This window comes from Dendropsophus ebraccatus, chromosome 7, assembly GCF_027789765.1.
Source record: "Dendropsophus ebraccatus isolate aDenEbr1 chromosome 7, aDenEbr1.pat, whole genome shotgun sequence".
Classification (NCBI taxonomy): domain Eukaryota; kingdom Metazoa; phylum Chordata; class Amphibia; order Anura; family Hylidae; genus Dendropsophus; species Dendropsophus ebraccatus.
This window is the reverse complement of record NC_091460.1, coordinates 145099957-145115903: the sequence shown is the minus strand read 5'-3', so window position 1 is coordinate 145115903 and position 15947 is coordinate 145099957. Positions and strand designations below refer to the sequence as shown.

The window sequence follows — 15947 nt, the reverse complement described above, 5'->3', positions numbered from 1 at the left end:
TCCCAGCAAAACAATGAACAATGAGCAATTACACTGAACGATTAGTGAAGAAATGCGGAACTTGAGCGAATGAATGTGGAATTACAACGAAAGATTATCGAACGATTAACGATAATTTTAGGTTCAGATTTAAATCAACGATCAATGACACACGATTGATTTTTCGATCATTGCCTCCAATTACACAGAACGCTTATCGTTTAAATTCGAACAATATAACTATTTTTCGCACGATAATCGTCCCCTGTAATAGCGCCCTTAGTCTGGTTCAGTAGGTGACACAATCATGGGGGAGACTGATGACCTGACAGATGTCCAGAAGGCATTACTGACACAATCCACAATGCGGGAAAGTCCCAAAAGATCATTGCTCAAGAAGCCGGCTGTTCCCAGAGTGCTGGGTCGGAGCAGATTAATGGAGAGGTGAGTGGAAGGGAAAAGTGTGGTAGAAAAAGGTGCACAAGGAACCTGGATAACCACAGCCTTGATAAGATTGTAAAGAAAAGGCCATTCAAAAACTTGGGGGAGATTGACAAGGAGTGGACTGCTGCTGCTGGAGTCAGTGCTTCAAGAGCCGCCACACAGACGTATCCAGGACATGGGCTACAAGTGTCGCACTCCACTCATGGCCAATAGACAACCCCAGAAGCTTCTTACCTGGGCCACGAAGAAAAAAAAAATGGACTAGTGCTCAGTGGTCACATGGGTTTTCAGATGAAAGTAAATTTTGCATTTCATTTGGTAATCAAAGTCCCAGAGACTGGAGGAAGAGTGGACACAATCTAAACTACTGGAAGAAGAGCGGAGAGGCCCAATCCAAACTGCTTGAGGAAGAGCTGAGAGGCCCAATCCAAGCTGCTGGAGGAAGAGCGGAGAGGCCCAATCCAAGCTGCTGGAGGAAGAACGGACACAATCCAAGCTGCTGAAGGAAGAGCAGAGAGGCCTAATCCAAGCTGCTGGAGGAAGAGCAGACACAATCCAAGCTGCTGAAGGAAGAGCAGAGAGGCCTAATCCATGCTGCGGGAGGAAGAGCGGAGAGGCACATTCCAAGCTGCTTGAAGAAGAGCGGAGAGGCCTAATCCAAGCTGCTGGAGGAAGAGCGGAGAGACACATTCCAAGCTGCTTGAAGAAGAGCGGAGAGGCCTAATCCAAGCTGCTGGAGGAAGAGCTGAGAGTAACAATCCAGGCTGCTGGAGGAAGAGCGGAGAGGCCCAATCCAAGCTGCTGGAGGAAGAGCGGAGAGACACATTCCAAGCTGCTGGAGGAAGAGCGGAGAGACACATTCCAAGCTGCTGGAAGAAGAGCGGAGAGGCCTAATCCAAGCTGCTGGAGTAAGAGCGGAGAGGCCTAATCCAAGCTGCTGGAAGAAGAGCGGAGAGGCCTAATCCTAACTGCTGGAGTAAGAGCGGAGAGGCCTAATCCAAGCTGCTGGAAGAAGAGCGGAGAGGCCTAATCCAAGCTGCTGGAGTAAGAGCTGAGAGTAACAATCCAAGCTGCTGGAGGAAGAGAGGACACAATCCAAGCTGCTGGAGTAAGAGCGGAGAGGCCTAATCCAAGCTGCTGGAGATCTAGTGTGAAGGTTCCACAATCAGTGATGGTTTGGAGAGCTGTGTCATCTGCTGGGGAAGGTCCACTGGGCTTTATCAGTTTAGCCATCTACCAGGAAATATTACAGCACTTCATGCCTCCCTCTGCCTACAAGATTTTTGGAGATGGAATTTTGATTTTTCAGCAGAACTTGGCACCTGTCCACACTGCCAGAAGTACCAATACCTGGTTTACTAACCACAGTATCACTGTGCTTGATTGGCCAGCAAACTCACCTGACCTTAACCCCACAGAGAATCTATAGAAGAAGTTGAGAGACACCAGAGCCAACAGCGCAGACAAGCTGAAGGCAGCTATCAAAGCAACCTGGGCTTCCATGGAGTGCCATCACCTGATCGCCTCCATGCCACATTGATGCCGTCATTCGTGCAAAAGGAGCCCAACCAAGTATTGAATGCATTTACTCTACATACTTTTCATTTGGACAACATTTCTGTGTCAATTTTTTGTTTTTACAGTTGGTCTTATTTAATATTCTAATTTAATAGAAATTTAAGATAATGAATTTTGGATTTTCCTTGTCTGTAACCATAATCATCAACAGAAATAAACACTAGAAAAATAACGCTATATAATATAGGGGTTTCACTTTTTTAACTGAATTACTGTAAAACTATAATAAATAATAAAATCTATAATAAAAAAAACCTAAATAATAACATTTATACTAAATACTATAATAAATAATAAAATCTATAATAAATATTATAATAAATAATAACATCTATACTAAATACTATAATAAATAATAAAAACTATAATAAAAAAAACCTAAATAATAACATCTATACTAAATACTATAATAAATAATAAAATCTATAATAAATATTATAATAAATAATAACATGTATACTAAATACTATAATAAATAATCAAATCTATAATAAATATTATAATAAATAATAACATCTATACTAAATACTATAATAAATAATCAAATCTATAATAAATATTATAATAAATAATAACATCTATACTAAATACTATAATAAAATCTATAATAAATATAATAAATAATAACATCTGTAATAAATAATACACTATGGGTACACTCACAGATATAATAATATAATAATAACCTCTGTAAATCTAAGTGGAGGCAACAATGAGAGGATAAGTAACAAACTTAGTTAGTTGCATGAAAAGACTATGGGACACCATCATATCTGTCTCTTCTATGTGTCCTCTGTTTATTGTCTGTCCCTGACTTAGTATTATCATACAATAGCAATTAATAACCTCATGGTGTGAACACCGCCTTATACAGATGGCAATTATATATTATTTCTTATAGTAAATCCCCCTTATAAAAAATAATAACTCAGTATTATGTCCATATGTGATAGATTCCTCAGTACTGTACAAATTGTAAGAATCAATAGAAAAGAATCCTGCCCTAACTACCACAGTCTCTTTCACAATGAGATGGCCGTATTAACATAAAAGGGCCTAATTTTCCTAAACATTTTCTAAACCCAGCCTTTAAATATCCCTAGACTTGCAGAGCTGTAGGTATGATTCATGCCGCCATGTTATTGTATGGTAATAGTGTATATTTCTTAGCTGCTAGAACTGTTTAAAATGTAATTACCGCGGCCCTGATCAGAAATGTGCACTTTTCATTTCCATTTAGCGATCTGTGCTCAGATGCATAGAGAGATGAAACCGCCGTCCGCTCTCCCACGAGAGTGCTAGTTATCATTACTCTTACAATACTGCTCAGGCACCGTTTGTTTCATGGTAATGTGCTGTTTATCACCAGCCTTTGTGACATGCTAAAAGGTCCTGCCACACAGCCAGAGACTTATGGGATGGAAACTCCGGGGTCTCAGCAGTGCTTTTCCAGCCCTACATTACAGTTTTCATCTTCTCTATCCTTTTGTGCTGAAGCCGACCTCAGGCAGTTTCCTTCTAGGAGAATCCAAGGGGAGCAGCTGCCGTGAAAGATTTCATTTCCTCCTGTGGTTGTTCATTTCTGCCGTTCTCCGTCGCCTCCTGCCCTCCCTCCGACACGTCTTTATGCAGATCAACTTTTTTATTGGGACTTACTCAAACATCTTATTTAGATGAAGAAGAAGCAGCGCAGGGAGGTGGCGGAACATTTTGGGTTCGAATTTTTTAAAAATGTAATGCAATTTTGTTTTTCTGACTGAAACTAATTCTGCTCGGTCGTCATAATTGCTTTCAGGATTTTTCAAGTAAAAATAAAAATCTTCATAGAATTTACAATATCCGGAAAAAAAGGAACTGACGGAAATTCAGTAAATTTAGTAATTTCCTAGGCACATTTTACCCTAAGCAAACAGAATCCCTTCCTGTTATTACATTGTGGTGACAATATTCTGATTGGTTGGGAATCACTGTCATCGGGTTAGTGACTTGTCCTTTGCTCTAGGTTTAATGTATTACTTGTTTTTCATAGCTAACCTGCTGTTTTACTGTCACAATATGTATTTGTCAAGAAATGGGGTTGTGATCACAAGCAGTTTTGCATTTAAATTAACATGATACATTTTGCCACTAGGTGTCTCCCTTCCTGTTAAACTGTTGTCCATGCTTTCTCTGTGCTGATATTTTGTCTCAAATAAAGAGACCAAATGCAGGAAGTCTCTGTCCTTTGTGCGCTCACAGACATGGCTTGGTATTCGTTGACAGCCATTCCTGAGCGTGCACAGAACAAGACAAGTCTTCACTGCTGCACCTCTATTCAGTAACATAGAATCCTGGGGAATCTCACATTGTATGGTCAGCTCTCCTTTCCCACAGCACCAAAACCTTTGTAGCCACACAGTGACATTATACTGATGGAATTGTTGCATAACAAGGAGCATTGTCTCCTGGTAAGCTGCATAGATGACAATATAATTAGCATAAGTCAATAATATAATTGGCCTAAGTGAACTGCTCTCAGTTGATCTACAACCTGCATGATGGACAAGTGTCTTTCCTTGCGAAAGTACGCAAAAGACGGGGACTTCCTGTGTTTGGTCTCTTTTTTTGAACAGAGAAAAGACCAAATATCAGCCCGGAGGGAGCACGGAGCGCAGTGTGAGAGGATGTAGGAAGCTGCTTACTTTGTATTGGAGCAATAAAGCGAAAATCTGCTGCAAATATGGACAGAGAGTAATGTAATTGTTTTGTATGCATAATCATCATTGCCAGTGCACGCTTAAAACCCACATCCAATGCACATATATTCATAGAGAATTATAGGGGAGACCTGGATGTGATAGTGGACATGCAAGATTTCTGCCTAAGGCTTGGTTCACACTACATTTTTTCATCCGTTTTTTTTTTTAGAATGGAATTCAATTGAAAAACGGATCAAAACTGATGCACACACATGCATCCATTTTTTGCAAAAAACGGATTGCAAAAACATAGTGTGAACCCAGCCTAAGCGGTAAAAGCCTTATGGGGCCCATTTATTACTGGTTTTCATTATGATTGCCTTATTCATGAAGCTGGCCCCATTCATAATATTTTATATTAGTTGGATAAGAAGCATAGTTTTACTATGTGCAATTAATGCAGTAAGTTTTTCAAGTTTACATAGAACCTGGTATAGTTCAGCAGGAGCAGCAGCGCCGTATTCCTGCCCCGTCCTGGGGTAAATAGTGCATGACACTCAGTGGGACAGCAGGATCAGTATATGTTCCCCACTACCTCCATAAGGAGCACATTGCCTGTAACAAGTCGTCTTGAAGATCAGCTTCTAATGAATCCCCACAGTTTCCTGATCACACAGCATTATTATTAGAAGTAATAGAATTATTATTTACACAATGGAGGATTGTGTCCGAATAGAACACAATGATCTCCTACAAACATTGTTTGCCTTCGAGGGATCTGTCATTGTGTAATGATGTATTTACCATATTACTTTGATTTGAAAGCATTTTATTGAGTGTGCTTACAGCATAGCATGGTCCGGGCCTGTCACCTGGCATGCAATTATACACGCATGGCAATGTGTTACTACCCTCTATATTGTGCATGCTCGCAGTATGATCCAGGCCTATGCCATCTGACTTGCAGTCACAGTATATTTTATAGGTCAGATCCTCAATATATCTACTTCAGAGTAAACTTTAGCAGCCTCATCATGTGTTTGGGAACTATCCGTGCATTTTATATATGGTTTTCTTATTGTTTTCATTATTTTATCTTTTTTTTTTTCCTCCTGATAACTCTCAGCTGGTGCTATGCTCGATCCCTTTAACTCACTGTTCGCCCCTTACAATCCCGTTGTTAATTGGAAGCTATGGATTAAATGCTTTGCGAGAAGGAACTCGGTGTCATTTTGATTTACTCCTTAGCAATGCTATTAAGAAACGCGGAGCTTCATTACTTACTTACAACTCAATACTTCTAAAGTTTGTGCACATCTCCCAGCATTCTCATCAATTATTGAGAAATATTTCATCTCTCAGTGCCCACTTCACATTTCATCTGGAACAGAACCTGCGGTGTCGCTCACTGTTTGTGTGCCATTACCTATAACAAATGTGCCGTAGATTTGGGCAATTACAATAAAACTCCACTTTGCCTTGTGGCTTCCTGTGCAAAGTGTCATTAGATTCTGACTAATTATTGGAGGAAAAACTCTACAGCATTAGCATTTTATGGCAAGAAAAACGGACCGCGCAATTATCACCAAAACAAAATGGCAACTTTACATAGACAACGGCCTCGCCTAAAATTAAGCCGCATTAAAAAACAATTATACTAGCACAGAAAATCTAAAGATTTAGGATTCCTCTAAAGAGCTAATCCGACATTTAATTACACCAATATCTTCCATTTTTATTATGTGATTATTTTTATTGTTATTTTACCATTTCCCCCTAACAGACTACTAGCGGCATTAAAGTTTAACTAAAGCGTCATATTATTAGTACGCCTTCACGTAGCTCCCTTACCGTAGCTGCATACAGTCATTTATTTTTAGCCATGGCTGTGTTCCAGTTACGCAGCAGAGACTACAAACACAATGCACTTTTATATTCCTGTAACCGTAAATGACGGAATTTTTACCTAGCACAGAAATGACAGAAAATCCTACTGCAAATATCAGGCTGATAAAAGCTGCCGAGGTGTGATCAGAGTCCTGCCAAGGCAGAGCATGTCTGCTTCGTGTGCCCGTGCATACTTACCTCTGTCTTCTCAACAGTCGGCTTCTTCTTCGTCTTTCCTTCCTTTGTTCACTTCTCTACGTTTGCTCCTTCCGTCTTCTGTCTGACAGTTTGGCCCTTTATATCCTACTGTACATCGACGTGTAGAATCCTGGAGATGAAGAGCCTGATTTTCCTCTCTCCGCCAGCCTCAGCACCATCCGATGCTTGTCACCGCTCGACTCTCTGCTCCACACTGGCTTGTTTTGTCAATAACCATTTATTTGTTGCTGGAAAAGTAGAAGCCATTACATCTGACCTCCCTGTTTCATCAATTATGGATAGATTATTGGATGTGAACATCTGCAGAAGCTCGCTGCTCAACTCACCTCCTGGCTGGGATTAGATAAAGTATTAAACTGTTGTTTATTGTCAGGCCAAAACTCTACTGGGAAGTCAAGGGATTGCGGCTCTTGCAAACCCCTATCAGCAGGCACCTAACATTGCTTGGTATTGCTCCCGTTTCCCACTAGGTCTCGGCCATCTATTATTTACACTTATTACTCGTCGTTATGACATAGTTGATAAAAGCTCCTGGCAGGAATCACATTTCCCGTCTTTGTCACAACTGTCAGAAAGAAAGAAGTAAACCATAAATTTCCTGCAGCATTTCTGGTTTTGGGGAGTATACAAAGAGGAGAGTTAAGCACATATGTGTCAGTGTATGGTAAATATATGCTCCTCCATATACTAGTTAATATCTCCAATCTGCTATGCACCTTCAGCCAGCTATAGTAAGGGGGGGGGGGGGGTGATAAATTGCTTTAGACACGTAGATTTTTTATTATAAGAGAGATGGTCAGAAAGCGAATAAATAATACATTGCTCTTCCCTGTATTGGCTTTCTTCTGTGATTTCCCATGTATATTGTGTCATTTGGTGGAGAATGCACATCATAACACAGCTTTCTCTTTTCTTGGGATTATTATATTTGTTATATGAGAGACTTAGTTTGTATTTTCAGCATGTCGGAGCTGATATTAAAAGTGCGTCTATATATACACATAGATGTTTGTATTCATAAATGCAGGTTCATGTTGGGGAAACTCAATGAAAATGATTCGAACTGTATTATTGGGAAAATGTATCTTTTATGACATTGAAGGAAGGTTAGAGTTTTTGTTTTCTTTTTCGCTTTATTTGGTGGAAGATTCTTCAGTGTGAGGTGTAAGTCAGAAATTACTTTTTCCTTCATTAGATATGACACACAGCCTCACTGGGGATTGATATTACACCTCTTATTATTTTCATAAATATGAAATTTCCTGTAATAGATATTTGTGACATCAATTTGTAAGAAGCGCTTTGAGAGTGCCACACATGTACCCAAGCACAATATACAGTTATCATAGTAGTTTTTTCTGTATTGCCTTTTTTTTGTCAGTTTTCATGTTTTTGCTGTTTGTGTTTTTAAGTATATTCTACATTTGTATCCACCCAGAGAGCTATCAGTTTTATTAGCAAAACCCCATACATATCTTCCGCTTAAGTTGTGAGCTCATCTATGTGCATGCCCATGTATCTTATTTTGCCACTTACTCCTGACACTTTTTGCCCAACCTATTCGGCACCGGGGCGGGTATGGGTTTTTTTTTCGAAACATTGGCAGGTTTCGGCACCCTGTGCTGCTTTCTGCTTGAGCAACGGCTCAGAGCACTGGGGTTGGGGCCCGGCGCTCCCCCGATGTGTCTTTTCAAATCAAGCAGGGAATGACGCTGAGCGCAGGAACCCAAGTGGCGTTTGAAAAAAGGACCAAGCAGTTATGGAAAAAAAAAATTATGTACTGGTGCCAGTACATTTGCTTTAAGCATCGGTATCTTTTGGGTGACCAGTCTAGACAGTACTCTTCCATTTAAAAATAAAAAATGCAGTCTGAAGACACCGTGCTTGATCACCGATAGTTGACCCACTCACCACCTTCAGTTGTGCGTCCAGAACAAAACAACCATTCAGACTTTGGTTTAGTAGTCACTCCTTGAGGTCGCTTCCATATTTCCACAGTTCCATATGGCTCTGAAGAGACCAGCTGAAATATCAGTGCAAGAAAACAAATTGGATCACAATCATCACTCCACTTGCTGAATAATGAAGGTCTCGTCTTTATGTTAAAAAATTGATAGTGTATTTTATTAAAGTTTACAAGGCAATGTGTTTGAAGGGAATCTCTCAATAGGTTTATTCCATCTTAAATGAGGGCAGCATAAACCTAGTGACAGAAATGCTGAACAGATTGGTGTATTACTTACATCATTCTGTTCAGCTGTTCTCCTAATATGCAGGAGAATAGGATTCTTGCCACACCCCTCCCCCCGCCCTCCAGCTGCTGATTGACAGTTGACTGCCTATACACAGCATGGATAGATAACTGCCAATCAGCAGCTGGTGGGTGGAGTTTTCTGCTTCTCATGAATATCCAGGACTACTGAGCTCATGCACATAATGGAGAGGACTACTTATTGTCCATGTTATTCAGGAGGAGATCTCTGGATCAGCTGCACAGAACAATATAAGTGATCCATCATTCTGTTCAGCCTCTCTGTCACTAGTTTATGCCGCCCTGAGATAGGACGCCATAAACTTACTGACAAAGTCTTTTTAAGACTGAATTAAACCCTTTGTCAGGGGAATGCACATAATAACAGTATTCACCTGATGAAGAGGTTTGCCCAACTTCAAAATGCTTTGTCATGTACACATGAGAAGATGGCGGTGTTTGTTCTTCAGTAAGTGGAGTGGCCAGGGCTCGCAGAACTGATGCTCTTGGGTTAATTTAGTCTAATTTGTTTGACACAGAAAAAAGTGTGAGCAGAAATGTAAAAGTATTACTATAAAAAAGGAGTAGTCATCCCCTGGCTGCTTTTCCACTGAAAATTTGACATGAAATGTGATTGTTGCTGTGGGCCGCGACTCCACTTTTTACTTTGCATCTTCTCTACTGTGTTTAAATCAATAGCTGAGGGTGAGTGTCTCGCTGTCAGTGACCTGTCTGTATAATGCACAGATAACCTATAAAATATTGTTCTACTTGGGGTTAATTGTCATTTCTAAGTTAAAGACAATTGTACGGAGAACCTCCGCAGCCATCATTTTATGTCTCTCATAGAGTACAGTAATATTAATGATCATCGGCATGGTGTTGGGTGGGAGAGGTCATGCCATAATAACCTCATTAGTTTCTTTGAGGGAGTAAGCTGAAATTTTGATCAAGGTAATGCAGAAGATGTGACCTACTTAGACTATGGCTAATCTCTTGATGCGGTGGAGTACAGCGGATAGGGTATGAGTTCCAGCACAGGCAGCAGAGGGTGGTCATTAATAATATGATTATATTATTCAGATTGGTCTGGTGTGCTAAGTGAATTAGCATACAGTTCAGCATTGAAATGCGACGTGAAAACCAGGAATGCCCCTTAGCTGAACATTTTGTGTAAGTGTGATGAACTATTGTGGAGCTTTATGTGGTATATTACATTAGCCGCTCTCCTCATGGGAACGTTTCAGTTCCAGAGATAATTACATTTTATTGGTGAGGAGTTATACCATTAAAATGCCCAGTGGCAAAGAAAACCTTATGATATACTCCTTAAAGGATTGGTCATGCTTCTAGAAAAAGAAAAAAAAATTGTGGTAAATATACGGTAGTACAGAAAGTCAGAAATGTGTAGGATTGGACCATATGGTATCAGGATTATTGTAATATGAAGGATCAAGTAAAAGAAAAAAATCCAAATTATAACAAAAAAAAATCTAATATTCAGGACCAGTGTGTAAAATTTTGGTAAAATCAGGAATCAGCTATAGGAGGAAAGACGAAAAACAGCTTGGATCAATAGGGGTGCGGTACTGGAGCAAGATGGCACTCTACATTGGGGTGGTGCTTGTGGTAGGAAGCAGTCCCAGCAAGTAGTAAAGGAATATCCCGGCACTCACCAAGTTCTTAGTGTTCTATTATTAAAGTGTCACATCATACAGGTGCAAATAGGAGGACGCAACGTTTCGGCTTGTGGCCTTCATCAGCTGATGAATGATGCCTCCTCCCCGACTTGTCACGCCCGCCCATCGGGCGAGCGGGGCATACGGCAGGCGTACGCCAGGGACGTTTCATAAATGTCCGCCTTAGTATTCAGTAAACCGAGATGGTAAGATAGAACGGTAAATGCTTTCTCTCTCAGTTCTCGGCCACACGGACGTTTTGCTCAGTTGGGTTCTGGGTGTTCAGATTCCCCCAATCATTAGAACGAGTAGGGAGAAGTGCGCGGCTCTCCTCTTCACTCCCCAGCTCACTGTGATCTCTCTCCATTTGTAGGCGACATTGTAATGGAGCGCATGTCCTGCAGCTAGATAACAGATTACACTCCGGCACAGCGTGGTAGATTGTATGTTTGAACAAAGTTTTCATTATTTTTGCCCAGTCGATGATTTTATACCGCACCACATTCATCCTATGTATTAGGAGATCATGGATCAATTTTTATATCAAAGGACATTAGAACTATTAGTGTGTACAGACGCTTCTCATCAAACGACTCCCGACACCTTTCTCAGGCTCTGACATATTCCTCGGGTGCCTCAGCCCGGTTCAGCAGCACATGTCACAAGCCATTAGCTCACCATCACTTTGAACAATGTTCCGGTTGATTGTCCGGATCCTTCTCTGGCGCTGCACGGGATTCTTACTGCTCAGGAGCCATGAAATGACTAAGCAGATTCTTATTGCCGGAAACCAAAGAAATGTATTTCTAATCATCTTAGACAATGTTTCCCAATGTCGACTAGGTAAAGGGGGATTTATTGTCGTGCTATGCTTGTAATTGATACAGTATAGAATTCACACTAGGATTGGATTCCACATCTACATCATAATTTACTGTTATTCACTAGGCATTGGTATGTCTGGTGATGCTTAAAGGGGCAGTTCCATCTCAACTAACAGAGTTATACTTGTAGGACCCATCAAGTTAATTATTTTTGCAAATACATTCATTTAGCAAACTTGTCTCCTTCTGCTGATTTCCCTCCCATTGTTGACAGCTGTTGTAGAATATTGACCACCACTCTGCTCTAAAAGCATTGGTCTGGCTGGTATATACATAGCTATAGCATATATATATATATATATATATATATATATATATATATATATACACTCAGGGGGACATGTATGAGCCTTGCACCTGTGGTGTACGCCAGGGAGGAGGTACGTCTGCCTAGTGGGTGGACAGGGGGCGTGTCAAGGCGGGGAGTGGCGTGGCCTCCTCCTGGGCCTCATTTATCATGACTTACACCTGCCGTTCTTATTAGATGTCCCCCTATATCTCTATACATATACATTTTAACTATATATACACCAGCCAGTCCACTGCTTTTAGAGCAGAGCAGTGGTTTGTAACCTAGACAACAAGCTGACAACAAAGGGAGGAAAAGAGTGGCATATCAGGAGAAGGAGGCAAGTTTACTAAATGATTGTATTTGTAAAAATATTTACCTTGACATGTCCTACAAGTCCTACATGTGCTAAATGTCCTACATGTCCTCCAAGTATAACTATGTTAGTTTAGACTGGAATACCCCTTTAGTTTTGTGTTAAAAACCTCACAACTACAAATCTGTGTTGGGGCCGTGAAATGTGCGGACTGTTGTGGGTGCACATCAGTAATCTTGTCTGTAGATGCAGGTCTGCGGCTATGGGCAGGACAATAGATGTGTGAATCTGGCCTAAAACGTAGTTGTCAGTAACAATTTAGCCATTTAACCCTTTCAGTGCCCCAATGTAACAATCAATGCAGAAAATGGTTTGAAAAACAGGTGGCTGATCGCTACCCGACACACACACACACACACACACACACACACTACAACGTGATTGTAGGATGCTGATAGCTCCAATTATCAGCCGGAGGTCTGTACTCGCCTTCTGATGCTGCTGATGGGTCTCTGCTGAAAAAGTCCGGTCCAGCCAGACTCTACTAGCAGAGCAAAACACTCCCATAAAAAAAGCTGAAATCACCCCCATTCCCAAATTTTAAAATAAAAATAAACATGTTTGTTATGTCTACATGCAGAATTGTCTGATCTATTAAAATATAGTGTTATTAATCCCGCACAGCAAATGGCATCAAAAATAATTAAAACACCAAAATTGCAGATTTTTTGTTGCTACATACATACTTACGTATGGAGACCGGCCGTTCCATGACCCGGACGGGTCATGTAACAGCCGGTCTCTGCCTGGATCATCCCGGCCGGTACTTAAGCATCGGCCAGATGATCTTTTGGCCACAGGGTTCTGATGCGGGCACATCAGCGCGCGCCCGCATCAGAACCTCCCATAGCCCACAGTGAAGCAAGCGGCCGGAGCCGCTCGCTTCACTGTGTGAACTGACAGGAAAACTAACATGTCAGTTTTTTGCGGCGCCGCACGGCATCCTGGCCGGAGCGCATTCGATGTGTATACGCTCCGGTCGGGATCCCATAGAACAATAGGCATTGTTCACCCGTACACAGTACGGCCGTTGTTGCTGATGGCAACAATGGCCGTACTTTTACGTAGTGTGAACATAGCCTTACAAAAAATCCCTTTGAAGCCAAAATGCTACAGTTAAAATCTATGGATCATGGAGCAAAACATAAGCCCTAATAAAGAATTGTTTTTTGTTTTTTTAACACCCCTTTAAAAATTGTGTATACAGCAGAGACCTACTGGGAAATGGTTTCTAAACAATGAAAGATAAGAAACATGAGAGCTGTATTAGAGCTGTATTCCAGATCATTTATATCTGTGGTGGGGAACATGCCGCCCCCCAACTGTGGCAAAGCTACAATTCCCATCATGTCTGGACCACCAAAGCTTTGGCCATCCAGGCATGATGGGAATTGTAGTTTTACAGAAGATGGAGGGCCGAAGGTTCCTAACTATTGGTTTATGTGATGGTTTATTTCATGGAGTTTGTACACTAATAACATAACTAAGTGGCACCCAATGTATAATGGGGTTATAGGCTATGTTCACACAACGTTTTTTTTCAGCTCCGTTTAAAATGACGTCTGTTATTTTGAGTCTGAAATAACGGACGTTTTTTGAAGCCTGGCATCCCCTTAGTACAATGACGGGTGTTTGCACATTATTTTAGTTTGGGGTTACTAATTGGCCTTTGGATGCGGCTTAATTGAAAAATCCATTGAATTTACTAGTAAAAACGGAGAAAGAACGGTGTGTGAACAACTAATAAAAAACGTCCGCTATTTGCAAAAACCGTCCGAAAATAATGTTCATGTTCATTATTTTGCCGTCCGCGGCAAAAACGTCCGCTTTTCAATGCATTGTGTGCATAGGACGTCCGTCTTCCCATTGACTTCAATGCAATTGCATTGAAGTCAGTTAAATTGCTGCAAAAACTGAAGTTTTTTTAAATAGCGAAATCGGACGTTTTTTCTCCATTTTTGACGTTGTGTGAACATAGCCATAGGATGACTTTTGACAAGATTTAATTAAAATGTAAGCTTATTTGTCACATGTTTCTTTTGCTGTGTGTATGCTTATTGTATTTCTTATAGTAATGACCTATGCCTTAGAAAACTCCCCACAATCCTCAATATGAAGAGGCGGCAGTGTTGGCCATTATCGACTAGTAGTGTATTACAAAAGTGATGTGAGGATGTGTAGATTATGCCAAATTGATAAAAAACGGCTCATGCAGCATAAAAATTTGGCAGAATAACATCAACTTATTCTTCCTTACATTACTTCCTGACGGGCCTGTCATTTATACATTTTTAATAAATTCTCTACATTTTTATTGCTTCTGCAGAAACTTTGGTTATTTTGCATAAATGTCGGTATTATTATTATCCTAATATTATATTAGTAGTAGTAGTAGTAGTATTGTTGTTGTTAGTATTATTAGTAGTAGTAGTAGGAGTATTGTTGTTATTATTATCTTATTATTGTTAGTATTATTATTATCCTAATATTATCTTGGTAATAATAGTAGTATTGTTATTATTAGTAGTAGTAGTATTATTATTATTAGTAGTAGTAGTAGTATTGGTATTAGTAGTAGTAGTAGTAGTGGTAGTATTGTTGATGTTATTATTATTAGTAGTAGTATTATTAGTAGTAGTAGTATTGTTGATGTTATTAATATTATTGGTAGCGGTAGTATTGTTGATGTTATTATTACTAGAAGTGGTAGTAGTATTGTTGATGATGTTATTATTATTATTAGTAGTAGTGGTAGTATTGTTGATGTTATTATTAGTAGTAGGAGGAGTATTGTTGATATTATTATTATTATTATTATTGGTAGTATTGTTGTTGTTATTAGTAGTAGTAGTATTGTTATTATTATTAGTACTAGTAGTAGTAGTATTGTTATTATTATTAGTACTAGTAGTAGAAGTGATGGTGGTAGTATTGTTGTTGTTAGTAGTAGTAGTAGTAGTAGTAGTATAGTTGTTATTATTATTAGTAGTAGAATTGATGTTATGTTGTTGTATGAGTAGTAGTAATATTGTTGTTGTTATTATTATTATTATTAGTAGTAGTAGTAGTGTTGTTGTTATTATTATTATTATTAGTAGTAGTAGTAGTATTGTTGTAGTTGTTGTTATTAATATTAGTAGTGGTAGTATTGTTGTTGTTATTATTAGTAGTAGTAGTAATTGTATTGTTGTTGTTATTATTATTAGTAGTATTGATGTTATTTTGTTGTTGTATGAGTAGTAGTAGTAGTAGTAGTAGTAATATTGTTGTTATTATTAGTAGTAGTAGTATTGTTGTAGTTGTTATTATTAGTAGTAGTGGTAGTAGTAATAGTATTGTTGTTGTTGTTGTTATTATTAGTAGTAGTAATAGTGTTGTTGTTATTAGTAGTAGTAGTAGTAGTAGTAGTAGTATAGTTGTTATTAGTAGTAGTATTGATGTTATGTTGTTGTATGAGTAGTAGTAATATTGTTGTTGTTGTTATTATTATTAGTAGTAGTATTGTTGTTGTTATATTGTTGTTGTATGAGTAGTAGTAGTAGTAGTAATATTGTTGTTATTAGTAGTAGTAGTGGTAGTGTTGTTATTAGTAGTAGTAGTATTATTGTTATTGTTGTTATTATTATTATTATAAGTAGTAGTAGTGTTATTATTATTATTATTATTAGTAGTAGTAATAGTAT

The 15947-nt window shown here is 39.3% G+C and overlaps 1 protein-coding gene across 2 annotated transcripts in view; it reads left to right on the top strand.

Moving 5' to 3' along the window:
- Positions 1-15947, top strand: part of TTC29 (tetratricopeptide repeat domain 29) — a 141385-nt gene that overhangs the window by 74527 nt on the left and 50911 nt on the right. The gene's annotated exons all lie outside the window — the stretch shown is intronic.